General features: G+C 37.3%; 1 non-coding gene across 1 annotated transcript; it reads left to right on the top strand.

Annotated features, from left to right (window-relative positions):
- The first annotated feature begins 13,149 nt into the window (after positions 1-13,149).
- LOC118489447 lies at positions 13,150-13,256 on the top strand. The gene has a single exon (XR_004887467.1). It is a non-coding gene; the product is annotated as a small nucleolar RNA R71 (small nucleolar RNA).
- The last annotated feature ends 510 nt before the right edge of the window (positions 13,257-13,766 follow it).

Raw genomic sequence — 13,766 nt, 5'->3', positions numbered from 1 at the left:
TGCATCTGAGTGCAAGACCAAGAAGCTGAAAGATGTTGCTTACTATGAAAAGAAGCTTGAGGAAGCTAAGAAGCAACAACAGCAAGTCAGCTTAATTGCTGGGACAGATACATGGCTATCTGCTGACTCTTCTGATGATGAAGAAGAAGAAATGGCCAACTTCTGTCTCATGGCACTTTCTGATGACATACCAGAGACTTCAGGACAACAGGTAAGTTTAGACAATCTTAATCTTGAACACAAGCTAAATGGGCTCATGTCAGATTTTTTAAACTTGCAAGTTAAACATCAATCAGATGGTAAAAAATCTGATGAGTTGCAGAGGACCATGAATAAAATTATTCTTGAAAACCAATTACTTATAGAACAAAGTTTAGATCAAAGAGCTAAAATAGAGTTCTATGAAAATGAAAGAAGAGATCTTTACAAGAAAATCAATGATAAAGAAATTAATGTAAGAGGTTTTCAAGAAGCAAAAGAATTCATAAATTTCATAGAGTCCACTCCAAAGAACAAAGGAGAAGGTTTGGGTTATGTAAGAACAAATAATAGCAAACCCACTGTCTTTGTAAAAGCAACTCAACAGATTTCTGATAAATTTATATCAGAATCTGATTCTGAAACTTGCAAATCAACATGTTCTGAATACTCCTTTGAAAGCCCAACTTGGAACCAAAAAGAAGTGAATGCAATCAAGAGTTTGTAAAAACTCTAGAAGTAGTTCACTCGTCTTTTCAAAATTATCCCTTCATTCCATCACAAGAAGGAACATCAGAGGTTTCTGATGATTCTTGTATGTGTGTTGAAATACTGAAGCTTGTTCAACACCATCTCCAAAAGAAAAAGAAAAATTCTGTTAATGTCTCAGCATATAACAGAAATTCTGATGAAAGGACATTTAGAAGAAATAATAAGACTAAAATATCATCAGAAAGAGTACCCAAGCATGCCTGGGTACCTAAAACCCTCTAACCATCCCATTTCAGGACCATCATGTGCAGTAGATCTGGTACTGCGACTCAGGAAGCTCCAAGCACATGACTGGGGATAGGAGCTTACTCAGCAACTTTGTCTCAAAGCTGGGTAAAATGGTGAACTTTGGAAATGGAGTGAAAGGAAGGATAATGGGATACGGATGTATCAGGTATGGATGTTTGACCATTGAAAGAGTGGCCTATGTTGAAGGCTTAAAGTATAATTTGCTGAGTTGTGGTCAATTTTGTGACAAAGGTTTTCAGGTAACATTTTTACCAGAAAAATGCTTGCTAATAGGTATGGATGATAATAAAATATATTTAAGTGGGAAAAGAATAAGACAATCAATATACTACTTTGACTTCAAGGAAGAAAATGAACATCCTAAACTATGTTTATTTTCAAAAATCAACAAAGGAAGTAGTTGGTTGTGGCATAAAAGATTGGCTCACTTAAATTTCAAAAACCTAAGCAAATTAGCAAGTAAAGGTCTGGTAAAAGGATTACCTTTCATATCCTCTAAAAAGGATAAAATTTGTGATGCATGTGAGATGGTAAAATCCAAAAGAAGCTCACATAAATCAATTTCTGAATCTTCCATTACGCAAAATTTGGAACTTTTACACATGGATTTGTGTGGACGCATAAGAACAGAAAGTTTTTCTGGAAAGAAATATATACTAGTAATAGTTGATGATTTTTCCAGATATACATGGGTTGAATTTTTGAGAAAGAAAAGTGAAACACCTGATCTGATCATTAATTTTATCAAGAAAATTGAAAATCTGTTAAAACTAACAGTAAGAAGGACCAGATCAGACAATGGGACAGAATTCAAAAATTCAAAAATTGAGAGCTTTCTTGTAAGCAAAGGAATCTCTTATGATTTTTCAGCTCCCAGAACCCCTCAACAAAATGGGGTTGTTGAAAGAAAAAACAGAACCTTAGTAGAAGCTGCCAGAACAATGCTTGCATATGGCAAAATGCCCACTCACTTTTGGGCAGAAGCAATTGCAAATGCATGTTTTACTCAAAACAGAACCCTTATCAATAAAAGGCTAAACAAAACACCTTGCAACATTATAAATGGAAGGATTCCAAGTGTAAAATTTTTACACACATTTGGTTGTAGATGCTTTGTATTCAATGATTTTGAAAGCCTTGAAAAATTTGACAGAAAAGTAGAAAAATGTATTTTTCTTGGATATTCTTTGTCCTCAAAAGCTTATAGAATCTTTATTCTTAACACAAGGACAATCAGAGAAAGTTTATATGGCTTATTTGATGACTCATCAGAAACCAGTTTCTTATGAATACATGAAAGAAATAAATTTTTCAGACAAACAAGAAAATTATGAGCATCTATTTGAAATGATATCAGAAGATTTTCTAGAACATGATAAATCTCTTACATTTAAATCATCAGAAATATCATGTACTAACCCTGTAGAACAAGTAAATAGCACATCAGAAAATCAAAATTCTGGTGCTTTACACCCAACAGAGGCAACTGAACAGGGGGAAACTTCAAATCCATCAGAACCAACAATTGTTCACAACAGGTTAAGATGGATCAAAGGGCATGTTCATTCTGATATCATTGGCAATCCAGCTGATGGTGTGAGAACAAGATCTGCTACTACACATGAATGTGCATATGATGTGTTCTTGAGTAAAATAGAACCTAAAACTGCCAAAGAAGCTCTGAACGACCCAGACTGGATACAAGCTATGCAAGAAGAGCTGGATCAATTCGAGAAGAGCAAGGTATGGGATCTGGTACCCAAGCCTAAAGACAAATCTGTCATAGGCTCAAAATGGGTATACAGGAATAAATCTAATGAGAATGGCATAATCACCAGGAACAAAGCAAGGTTAGTGGTCAAAGGTTACTGTCAACAAGAAGGTATTGATTATAATGAAACTTTTGCACCAGTAGCTAGATTAGAAGCTGTAAGAATTTTTCTTGCTTATGCTGCATCCAAGGATTTCAAAGTTTATCAAATGGATGTAAAATCAGCTTTCCTGAATGGTAAAATTGAAGAAGAAGTTTATGTGCAACAACTAGAAGGCTTTGTTGATCCAAAATTTCAAAACCATGTTTATAGATTAAACAAAGCCTTATATGGATTGAAGCTAGCTCCTAGAGCCTGGTATGAAACATTATCAAACTTCTTAATCAATTCTGGATTTACCATATGTACTATTGACACCACACTTTTTCTCAAAACACACAAAGGTCATACGTTGTTGGTTCAGATATAAGTTGATGACATTATATTTGGATCAACAAATGAAAAATTTTGCAAAAAGTTTCAAAAATTGATGACCAGACACTTTGAAATGAGTATGATGGGTGAATTAACCTTTTTCTTAGGGTTACAAGTCAAACAAAGAATTGATGGAATATTTTTGAGTCAATCAAAATATGTGAAAACAATTCTACAAAAATATTCACTTGAAAACTGCTCTATTTCAAAAACTCCCATGGCAACAGGGAACAAATTAAATTCTGATAAAGATGGAATAAGTGTAGATATTAAAACCTATAGAGGGATGATAGGGTCATTGCTATATTTGACTGCAAGTAGACTAGATATCATGTTTGCTACATGCTTTCTGGCCAGATATCAATGTGATCCTAAAGAATCCCACTTAAAAGCTGTAAAAAGAGTTTTCAAATATCTAAAAGGCACCTCAGAACTTGGTCTCTAGTATCCAAAGGATACAAACCTTGAATTAATTGCATACACAGATGCAGATTATGCAGGGTGTAAGATTGACAGAAAAAGCGCATCTGGTGCTTGTCAAATCTTGGGGGAAAAATTGGTATGTTGGGCAAGCAAGAAGCAAAACTGTGTTGCCACTTCAACAGCAGAATTAGAATATGTTGCAGCAGCAAGTTGCTGTTCACAAGTGCTGTGGATGCAAACTCAACTGAAGGATTATGGAGTAAATCTGACAAAAATTCCAATTCTATGTGATTCAAAGAGTGCAATTGCAATAACAGAAAATCCAGTTCATCACTTAAGAACCAAACACATAGATGTCAGGTATCACTTCATAAAAGATCATGTGGAGAAAGGTAACATTGAAATGTATTTTGTTCCAACTGAAAACCAAATTGCTGATATCTTTACAAAACTTCTTGATGAAAAGAGACATAACTTTTTGATCAGCAAACTGGGCATGGTTAACTTAAAAGATGAAAATTTTTCAGAAACAAAAACAACACAAAATGAAAACCAAATTGATGATCATCAAAAGACTGATAATCAAAAGTCAACTAAACAAAGTTCTGATGAAGAAATCCATCTATCTGGTGGAACATCAGAAGGTCTAATAGATCATCAATAAATGTGATGATTTATCAGAAATTCTGAAGAAATATCAGAAAATCTGATGAAAACATCAGAAATTCTGATAACTCATCAGAAATTTTGTTTAAACTGCAGAACGACCATTAATCATCAAGGGTCCATATCTTCATACATATTCCATTTGTATAAATTCATAGTTATACTTAGTTTAATTTTTGTTGTTTTTTTTTTTGTTTTTCATTAAAAAAACAAAAAGGGGGAAATGTGTGCATAAAGATAAAACTAAATCCAGAAAATTCAAACGTCACAATTTAAAAAAAAAATTATCTTACATTTTCAACTCATGCACGTCATTCTGTCATAAGGAGTTTAAGAGACATGTTTAGGAGCCATGAAAGTAGCCTCCTAGCTATTGAATGCTTACTCACACAAAAGGCTTGGTAGACTGTCATATTTACTGCAATGCATATCATCTTAAATGAAGAGATGAAAAGAAAAGTTTTTTTAATGTTAATATGAAACTATCACTTTCATCTATAAATATTAACAACCTGAAAAAGACATTCTTCACAACAAAAACATCTCTTCAAAAGCCTGTCATCAGAAAACTTCTTATTTCAAATGGGTCACCCAAAATCAATGGAAATCAACCAATTCCCTCTCAACCTTTACGAAAATCATAATCTCAGGCTAAGATCTAACTTGGAAGCACCTGCATGGGAGGACTGCAGGTTTGTGTATAATATGATCATGCGAAGTCCTTTGGGCTTTGTTGTATCAACACATGTCACTATATATCCAGAACTTCTTCAAGAGTTCTGGTGGAATGCTCAAATAGTTATGAGTGGCACTTCCATGTGGATAAATAGTGAGGTTATGGGGGTAAAAATCACCCTAAAGGAGGAAACACTCAGAGATGTCCTCCGATTGGGTGTTGATCAAAAAGTCGCCATACTGGATAAGGCAGAGGTGCAACGAACCTTGATAGAAATGGGTTATCATTCAAACAACGGTGTCAAGGCAAGTTTGCAAATCTGGGTTTATACCACCTTTTCAGTATCTGGTGACACAGCTAAGTGTTTGCTTTTCTAAAAAGACTGGACACTTTAACGAGCTGTCTCATAGGATGATGGAAGTGGTTCACGCTGTTGTACAGGAAAAACCTTACAACTATGCTAAGTTTCTCATGAGAGACTTAGAAGCAAACATCCATGACCGTAATCCTTTTCTGATCTACCCCCGCTTTGTAAACAAGGTAATCACAAGTCAGCTGGACTTTGGTGGTGTAAGAAGCTGTTATACAAGAGCTGAGCAAGCACTTCAAGAAAATTTAAGAGTTGCATCCCTGGTTCCATCAACCAATCACACAGGAAGGATAACCAGTCTCTGGTTATATGTGAAGTGCATGTATAACGTGTTGGATGAGGAGGATGAGTAGTTAGGTTTACTTGTTTTTGTTTTACTTGTGTGTTTAACTGTCTTTTGTTTAGTAATATATTAAGTTTGTCTTAAATACATGTTACTTATATATGTCAATAGGTCTAGGGGGACTAAGAAATCTTGTCTGATAAAAACAAGGAAAAGCTGGTAAAAATCAAATGAAATCTGATAGGATTTAGTAAATCACCAAAATCTGATAAAATTTATCAGAAACCTTAATAAATCATCAGAATTTGTTCAAATCACCAGATAAACTGAAAAATTGATGAAAAACATCAAAAGAAAAATGTCTTTTGACAAATGGGAAAGTTTGATTGTTCAAACAGAAAAGAAACATGACTTTAACCAGATACAAAGGAACTTATAAAACATCTAATTTTTTTGGATAAGTTTCTTTCAAAAAATTTTTTTCTGAGGATTGGAACAAGCTATATGACAAAGACTTCCTGATACATCAGAACAAAGGTGTGGAGTTCACAAAATCAAGGTAAGTAAAAATTCTTCGAACTCTACTCATTCCCTCTCATCTTAAAAAAAAAATTTGCTGATTCAAAATGAATCAAATGTATTCTCACAATATATATAGAAAATTCAACTCTCCAAGAATTTCTTAGAGAATTTATAATATATATTTGAAAGAACAACATGGGAAGATACACAGACTCAGAAAAGGTTTTAATTGGACCCTCTTTAAATCAGAAGGGGTCCCACAAGGCGAAAAGGTGCAAGTTGGATACTAGTGTTTATCCATTTAAAAATCGTTGGAATCTCTAGTTATCCTTAAAAGAGATATACATTAAATTAGAGATAAACCAAAGGTTTTTCAAAAACGGTTGCTTCTTTAATAGATTAAAACATCATTAAGGTGTCATAAACCACCTTGAATACAAACAACCCACGAAAAACACTCAAAAATCTCTGTCTCTATTCACTATAAATATCCCATTCAAAAACAGAGACTTTCATCTTCAACCTTCACTCTCAAACCCTAAAAACCTTTTCAAAGCAAAAACCCGAAACCTAAATGGCTGCTACCAACAACAATTCACCATCAATTGAACACTCTGTTCCGTTGATCACTGAAGCTGAATTTCTTCCACTGAAAAGCAACAATGAAGCAATGAATGTTAACATTGAAGAATATGACATAAAGTGTCAAATTCTCATTGAATTTCTGATCAGATGTCCGATAGCTCAAGCTCTTAAAAAAACCAGAGATATACAAGAAAGACTGCTACAACAAGCTGTAAACACTTTAGAGGTCTCAAATGAAATGGAGCTAACATCACACTTATGGGAAAATATCTTCATTACAATTACACCGGAGAAAATAAGGGAATGTTTCGAATTACCCTTAAACCAAGGCTATGTAGAAGCACCAAAGAAAGAAGATATGTTTGAACAACTGGATGTTGTAATGGGCTACAAGGCAAAAATTTCAAAAATCAATGAATTCAAGAGAAACAAGCTACCTGCCTTCTGGCAAGTGTTAATGGAGATACTGAACAAGTGTTTATCATCAAAGATTGGAGGTACAGATCAGATAAATATGAATATTCTAACAATCATGTTCAGCCTCATAACTGGGTTGAATATTGATTTTGGAAAAGAAATATTTAATCTGATCAAAAGATCAATTCTGACTAAAACTGGAAAGATAGATTCACATCTACCATTCCCCAGATTCCTGTCAATCATAATTTCTGATGCTTTTTCTGAAAGAAACCTACAAATTCCAAAATCAAAAAATATGTGGAAAACAAAAATTATGAGACCCTGGAGTGCTGCAGGGTCATGGAAGTCAGGTTTTGATGTACCTGTTCTATCAGAAAGAATGATGTGTCAGATATCAGAAGATTCACCATACAGAGCAGAATATCTGAGGATGTTAAGCAAGCAGGCAGAAACCAAAGAAGGGTTTGAAAATGTGTCACCCATGGAGCATGATGTAGAAGAATCAAGCACACCAAGAATAGAGCAGTAGGATGAATCCGATCCTCATCCAGCTGATGAAGATGTGCATATGAATCCTGTAGCAGAAGAGCATCATGCTGAAGGCTCACATATGGGAGAAACAGGTGCGGCACAATCTAAACTCAATACATTTTATAATTCTGAGAGTGATTCTGATGAATCAATTCAAGGAAAATATGAAATTTTACAAAGAAGCACTGTTTTTACAAGACAAAATGTGAGTGAAACAAAAGACCCATTTTCTGAATCAGATTCTAAGGAGGAAAATGTGGTAGCAATAGGTAGAGATCAGTCTACTGATCAAGGAAACCTGGATGAGAAAAATAAGAGTTTCTCAATGATGTGCGTGAAGTGTGTTATATTTTAGATGTATATTTAAGCCCTTTTTACACTTTTAGCCAAGTTTTAAATTTATAAAACACGATATTCACTAACACTAAACACACATATGGGCAAGTGCACCCATCGTGGACGTAGTATAGTGTTGGTAAGATACCGAGGTCGTCCAAGGACACAAGAGCTTTTAATACCGGTTTATCCTCAACGTCTAATCAAATCAAAAAGTGAGAAAAATGTTTTAAACTAAGAAAAATAAAAACTAACTAAATGCTGAAAAATAAAATAAAATAAAAACAGATAGACAAGATGAATCACTTGGATCCGACACGTGTGTTAGTATAACCTTTGATTATTTTCGCACTTTTGCACTTGTTTAAGAGATTATCTTAGTTATTGTAGTAGGCCCCTCTTTTGAAGGCGACGTTACCCTCAACCCAGTAGTTTGAGTCAGCAAGGATACAATCCTAAAGGGTCGGATTATTGAAAGATAATTAATTAAGTTATTAATGCAAATTGTGGTAGGCCCCGCTTTCGGCGGTGACGTTACCCTCGGCTAAGTAGTCTGAGTCAGCAGGGATACAGTCCTAAATAGCCGGGTTATAGTATTAATAGTAGTTAACTTATGAGGGGGTCAAAGAGTTTGGATCCCCGCCATCCAATACCTATGGGCATTGAAGGAGATCCTACTAAATTTGACCCAGGTCCCAAGCAGGACCTCTAAACGCTGAACAAGGGCAAGACCCTTACCAAACCGTTCCCTTAACCCCCGACCAGGTAGCCAACATACCTCCATATAGACCGTGGAGATATGAATGGTGAAAATCTTTTATTTTATATAGACAGTAAAATAATGCCAAGACACCACGGACAAACGATAAGGAAAGATCACCTTCAACATAAGTAACTAGTTATTAAAGTCATTAATACAAAACCAAATAAAAAGTGCAAAAGATTAAAAATAAAAAGTATTATACTAAACACTTGTCTTCACCAAGTGATGTAAGAGACTTAGGCAAACATGGCCTTGATTGTCAAGAACTCTTACGATCAATCTTTGATCCCGAGACGACTCACACACTCTACGATGGACAATGGATGATGGTGGTGGATGATGGTGTTATGGTGGTGGTGGGTGGTGGATGAAGTGTGAGAGAGGTGGTGTGCCAAGGGATGAGATGGAATGAAACCAAGCACCCCTATTTATAGGCTGAACAGAAGGCTGGGCACAGCCCCGTGTCCGCTGGACACGCCCCCGTGCCCGTCTGACATTCTCTCTCTTCATTAATTGTAATTCGCAATTACAATTAATGCGCCTGCTGTACTTTCACCACGCCCCCGTGCCCGCTGGACACGGCCCCGTGGTGGGCAATGGAAGCTTCTACTGGTTTGTCTTTTCTGCTGCTTCTTGGGCACGGCCCCGTGTTCGCTGGACACGGGGCGTGTTCAGTCTTCTGTTTTCTCTTCTTTGCCTTGGGAGGTGCCGTTGAGGATCCGGGCAGTCTACTTTTATTCCTTTTCTTGTATTTATGCTAGAATTAGTTGTCTTTTTTGCTTCTTTTGTGATTTTGAGCTCATTTCATCCTGAAAATACAAAAGGAAGACAAAAACACTCTTTTTCCAACATTAGTACTTAAAAAGGGTTAGTTTTATGCCTTAATTGATGTGATTTATATGTTGCATTTTACACACATCAAATACCCCCACACTTGAACTTTTGCTTGTCCTCAAGCAAAACTCTTTTAAATGTGGCTTACACTCCCAAATGGAATAGGTAGAAGAGAAAGTTTTTAGCTTGTCCTAGAGTGTCGGGAATCCAAGGTCTTTGTAAGTTTTATTTTTATTTATTTACAATCCTATTCGTTATGATTTATTTTGAACGTTTCATAAGATAAATTACTTATTTGGGCATAGCATGCCTTATTAAAATTCCATTTATATACAAGTTCACATACCTCGCGGGGGATCACTCAACACTCGGCCGAAGGTGTAATTTTTAGTGAATCACTCGAGAGCGGCATGGAACTTACGCCTTCCATAGGCTTGCCAAGCAATCAATCCTCCTCCTTTTTAACTTTTTACCTTCGTAAATATCAAGAGGACTTTTGGGGTGAAGGGTTAGGCTTGGGTTAAAGGTGGTTGGTTGGGTTAGTTAGAAAAAAAGGGCGAAAATCGTAAAAAGCGTCGGTTTTCGTGACATACCTTGTTTTTTGTGACTTTTTATTTTGAAGTATTTCTCCAAACAAGCTTTTATATAGCTTTTGTTTGTTTTTGACTTCATCATTGTTTTTTTTTTTTCACAGAAAAAGGCGAGTTTACGAAAAACCGAGCTTGTTACTAAAATAAAGGGTGAAAAATAAAAAGGGTTTTTGGTGGGTAAAAAGGGTTTTGGGGTAATGAAATGAAAGGTTTAGGCTCAAAGGGGCTATCTAGGGGGATTTTGGGTAGGTGGTAAAAAAAATGAAAAATAATGGTTTAGAAAGAAAAATATGGTTAGTCCTAATGCCTCCATCACTTACTTACTTGGGTTTAAGTTGGTAAGGACCGGAAATGTATCGTCGTGGCAAGTTCTAGAGTTGTAAGAACCAAGCGGCTATTCACACAAGAAACGAAAAATGAGCATTTAGTCTAAATATGTATATTTTTATGCTCAATAAAGGCTCAAAGCTCACTTTTGTGGGAATGGGTTTTTAATGTGATCAAGTATATATAATCAAATTTTTAACTAGACTTGTTATGCCGTTTCGTAATTTTCTTATGTTGGTTCTTTGTTATCACGACACTATCGGTTGTAAATTTGTAAAAATATAACCTTTTTAGAACTTGTTATTCCCAACTTAAACTAAGACAAGTAAATGATAAAAAAATGAAAAGTTTTTGAAAAAATTTGGGGTGTTTAGCGGTTCCAATAGAGTTTTGTGTAAGGCTTGTATTTAGGATTTGCAAAATTCAAGGTTTTAGCATGCCCCCACACTTAAATTACACATTGTCCTCAATGTGTCCAAAAATAAGGTTTTTGGTTGATTATAATGTGTAAAAGTAGGTTAAAAAGCAAAGATTTATGTTACTGGCATCCTGGACACGGCCCCGTGGTGACCGGGCACGGCCCCGTGGTCAGGTGCCAGTAACAAAAATTAAAAAATTAAAACAGAAGCCTGGACACGGGGGCGTGCCCGCTGAACACGGCCCGTGTCCAGTTACCTGAACTGGGTGTTTTTCTGCAGGTGGCTCAGCACGGGGTCGTGTTGGTTGGGCACGGCCCGTGTTGAGCCTTCTGTGATGGAGATTTGTGTCGGGTTGCTCTGTTCTTTGTGCATGGGTCCATTTTTCTCGTTCCCCCTTTTCATCCATTACCACCATGAGTGTGTTTTATTCTGCAAAATAAAACTAAAAGGTTAAACTAAACTAAGGATAGTTCCGCGGAATGCCTCCGTGGTGCGCCACGTTTATAAGGGTCCTTGGCTAGACCCAATGCGAGGTTATATGTTTTCTGAGTGGGATGTCTTGCGTCCCATTTTACACCGTCGGAAAGCAGCATCCAAGCTTGAATCAATAACCTTCATGTAATTGACCGGGTCGTCGTCTTCTATTCTCTTCCCAACCCCGAACTTCACTTCATCATCCCCGTACCTCAAGGTGAGTGTCCCATCATTCATATCCACCACTGCTTGGGCGGTGGCAAGGAAGGGTCTCCCTAGTATAAGGGGGACCTCGGTGTCTTCCTCCATATCGAGTATGACAAATTCAGCTGGATAAACGAATCTGCTTACCTTTACCAAGACATTCTCGATGACACCTTGTGGGAATTTGACGGATCGATCGGCTAATTGTATGCTCATTTTTGTAGGGCTTGTGGTTCCTAAGCCGAGTCTTTTGAACATTGATGAGGGCATGAGGCTAATGCTAGCCCCAAGGTCGGCTAAGGCATTACGAACGGGTGATTCCCCTATTGAGCAAGGAATCGTGAAGCTTCCGGGATCGATTTTCTTTTAGGGAAGTTTATTGAGTACAAGGGCAGAGCATTCTTCGCCTAAATTGACTAATTGCAAGTTTTCAATTTTCTTTTTATGTGTAAGGAAGTCCCTCATGAATTTAGAGTACTTGGGCATTTGAGTTAGGACTTCGATAAAAGGAATATTGACATGCAATTGTTTTAACAGACTTTCGAACTTGGCGAATTGCTCATTGGTCTTTTGACGAATTAACCTACCGGGGTATGGAACTCGAGGAGCCTTAGTAGGCTCTGGTGACGGAGGGGAGTCCTTTTCCTGCAGAGGTGTGGGTACTGTTTCCTCCGTTGGTGGCAGCACTTCTGCAGGCCCTACGGTGCGGTTCCGTAGTGTGATGAGGTGAACTTGTGCTTTTGGGTTTGTTTCGGTATTGCTAGGTAATGCGCCTTGCGGTCTCTCGGAAAAATTTTGAGCTATTTGATTTAATTGTTTTTCTATGTTTTGAATACTAGCTTGTTGATTTCTAAAATTTGATTCTAATTGTAGAAATCTTTCCGAGTTTTTCTTATCAGGAGACGAGGCGAGATATCGTATCTTCGAGCCTTTCTCGTCCACTTTGTTGAGTGAAATTTTGTGACTCATTTCTTGGTTGCTGAAAGTTTGTTCGTTGGGTTTGTTGGTTACTACTATTGCCGGGTTCCCTCCAACCAAGGTTTGGGTGGTTTCGCCATCCTTGGTTGTAAGTTCCCGTTGGGGGACCCGACGGCCTAGGTCTATTATCAATGTAGTTTACCATTTCTTGTTGATCGTCTGTTTCTTTCATGCAACTCCAATTTTCATGTGACCCACCACACCCTTCACAAGCCATAACCGAGACTGTTTTTGTCATTTCCAATTTTTTTATCTTTGAAGAAAGGGCCTCGATTTGGGCTTGTAAAGAAGTGCTTTCATCGACCTTATGGGCGCCCGGGGCGATAGACTTATTTCCCCGGGGGGTGTGCCAATGAAAATTGGTTTGAGCAATTTCCTCAATTTGATTATATATTTCGTGTGGGCGTCGATTACCTAAAAGTCCCCTGGAGCTAGAATCAAGTGTCTGCCTAGTGTGTGGCAACAATCCATTATAGAAAGTGGATACTTGTTGCCATATTGCGAGGCCGTGATGGGGACACTTGCGTAATAGCTCCTTGAACCTTTCCCAAGTTTCATATAAGGATTCCCCGTCCTCTTGTGAATATGTATTAATTTCAGTCATTAACTTAGCAGTTTTAGCAGGAGGGAAATACTTATATAGAAATTTTTAGGCTAGTTCATCCCAGGTGTTTACCGATCCAGCTGGGAGGGCGTTGAGCCAAGCTTTCGCTCGGTCTTTTAGTGAGAAGGGAAACATACGGAGGCGGATGGCGTCGTTTGATGCTCCATTGATCCGAAAGGTATCACATATTTCCAAGAAATTAGTTATATGTAGATGGGGATCCTCGTCCGCAAGCCCGTGGAAGGTTGAGGAGTTTTAGAGCATTTGTATCAAATGTGGCCGAAGTTCGAAGTTATTGGCTTCGACATTCGGAGCATTGATAGCGGTGCCTAGATTACCTACGGTGGGTCGTAGATAATCCATAAGGGTACGTTGGTCCGCCATTGGAGGTGGATCACCCGAAACCTTCTCTTGGTTTTTGGCTTTTAACCTTTTTCTGAGAAAGCGTTCGGGTTCTTCTAGTGGTTCTTTTATGTCTTTATTGGAACTGGAGCTCATACACTACGTGGGGTTGGC

Source organism: Helianthus annuus, chromosome 17, assembly GCF_002127325.2.
Source record: "Helianthus annuus cultivar XRQ/B chromosome 17, HanXRQr2.0-SUNRISE, whole genome shotgun sequence".
Classification (NCBI taxonomy): Eukaryota; Viridiplantae; Streptophyta; class Magnoliopsida; order Asterales; family Asteraceae; genus Helianthus; species Helianthus annuus.
The sequence above is the reverse complement of the archived record's forward strand: the minus strand, read 5'-3'. Positions and strand labels throughout refer to the sequence as shown.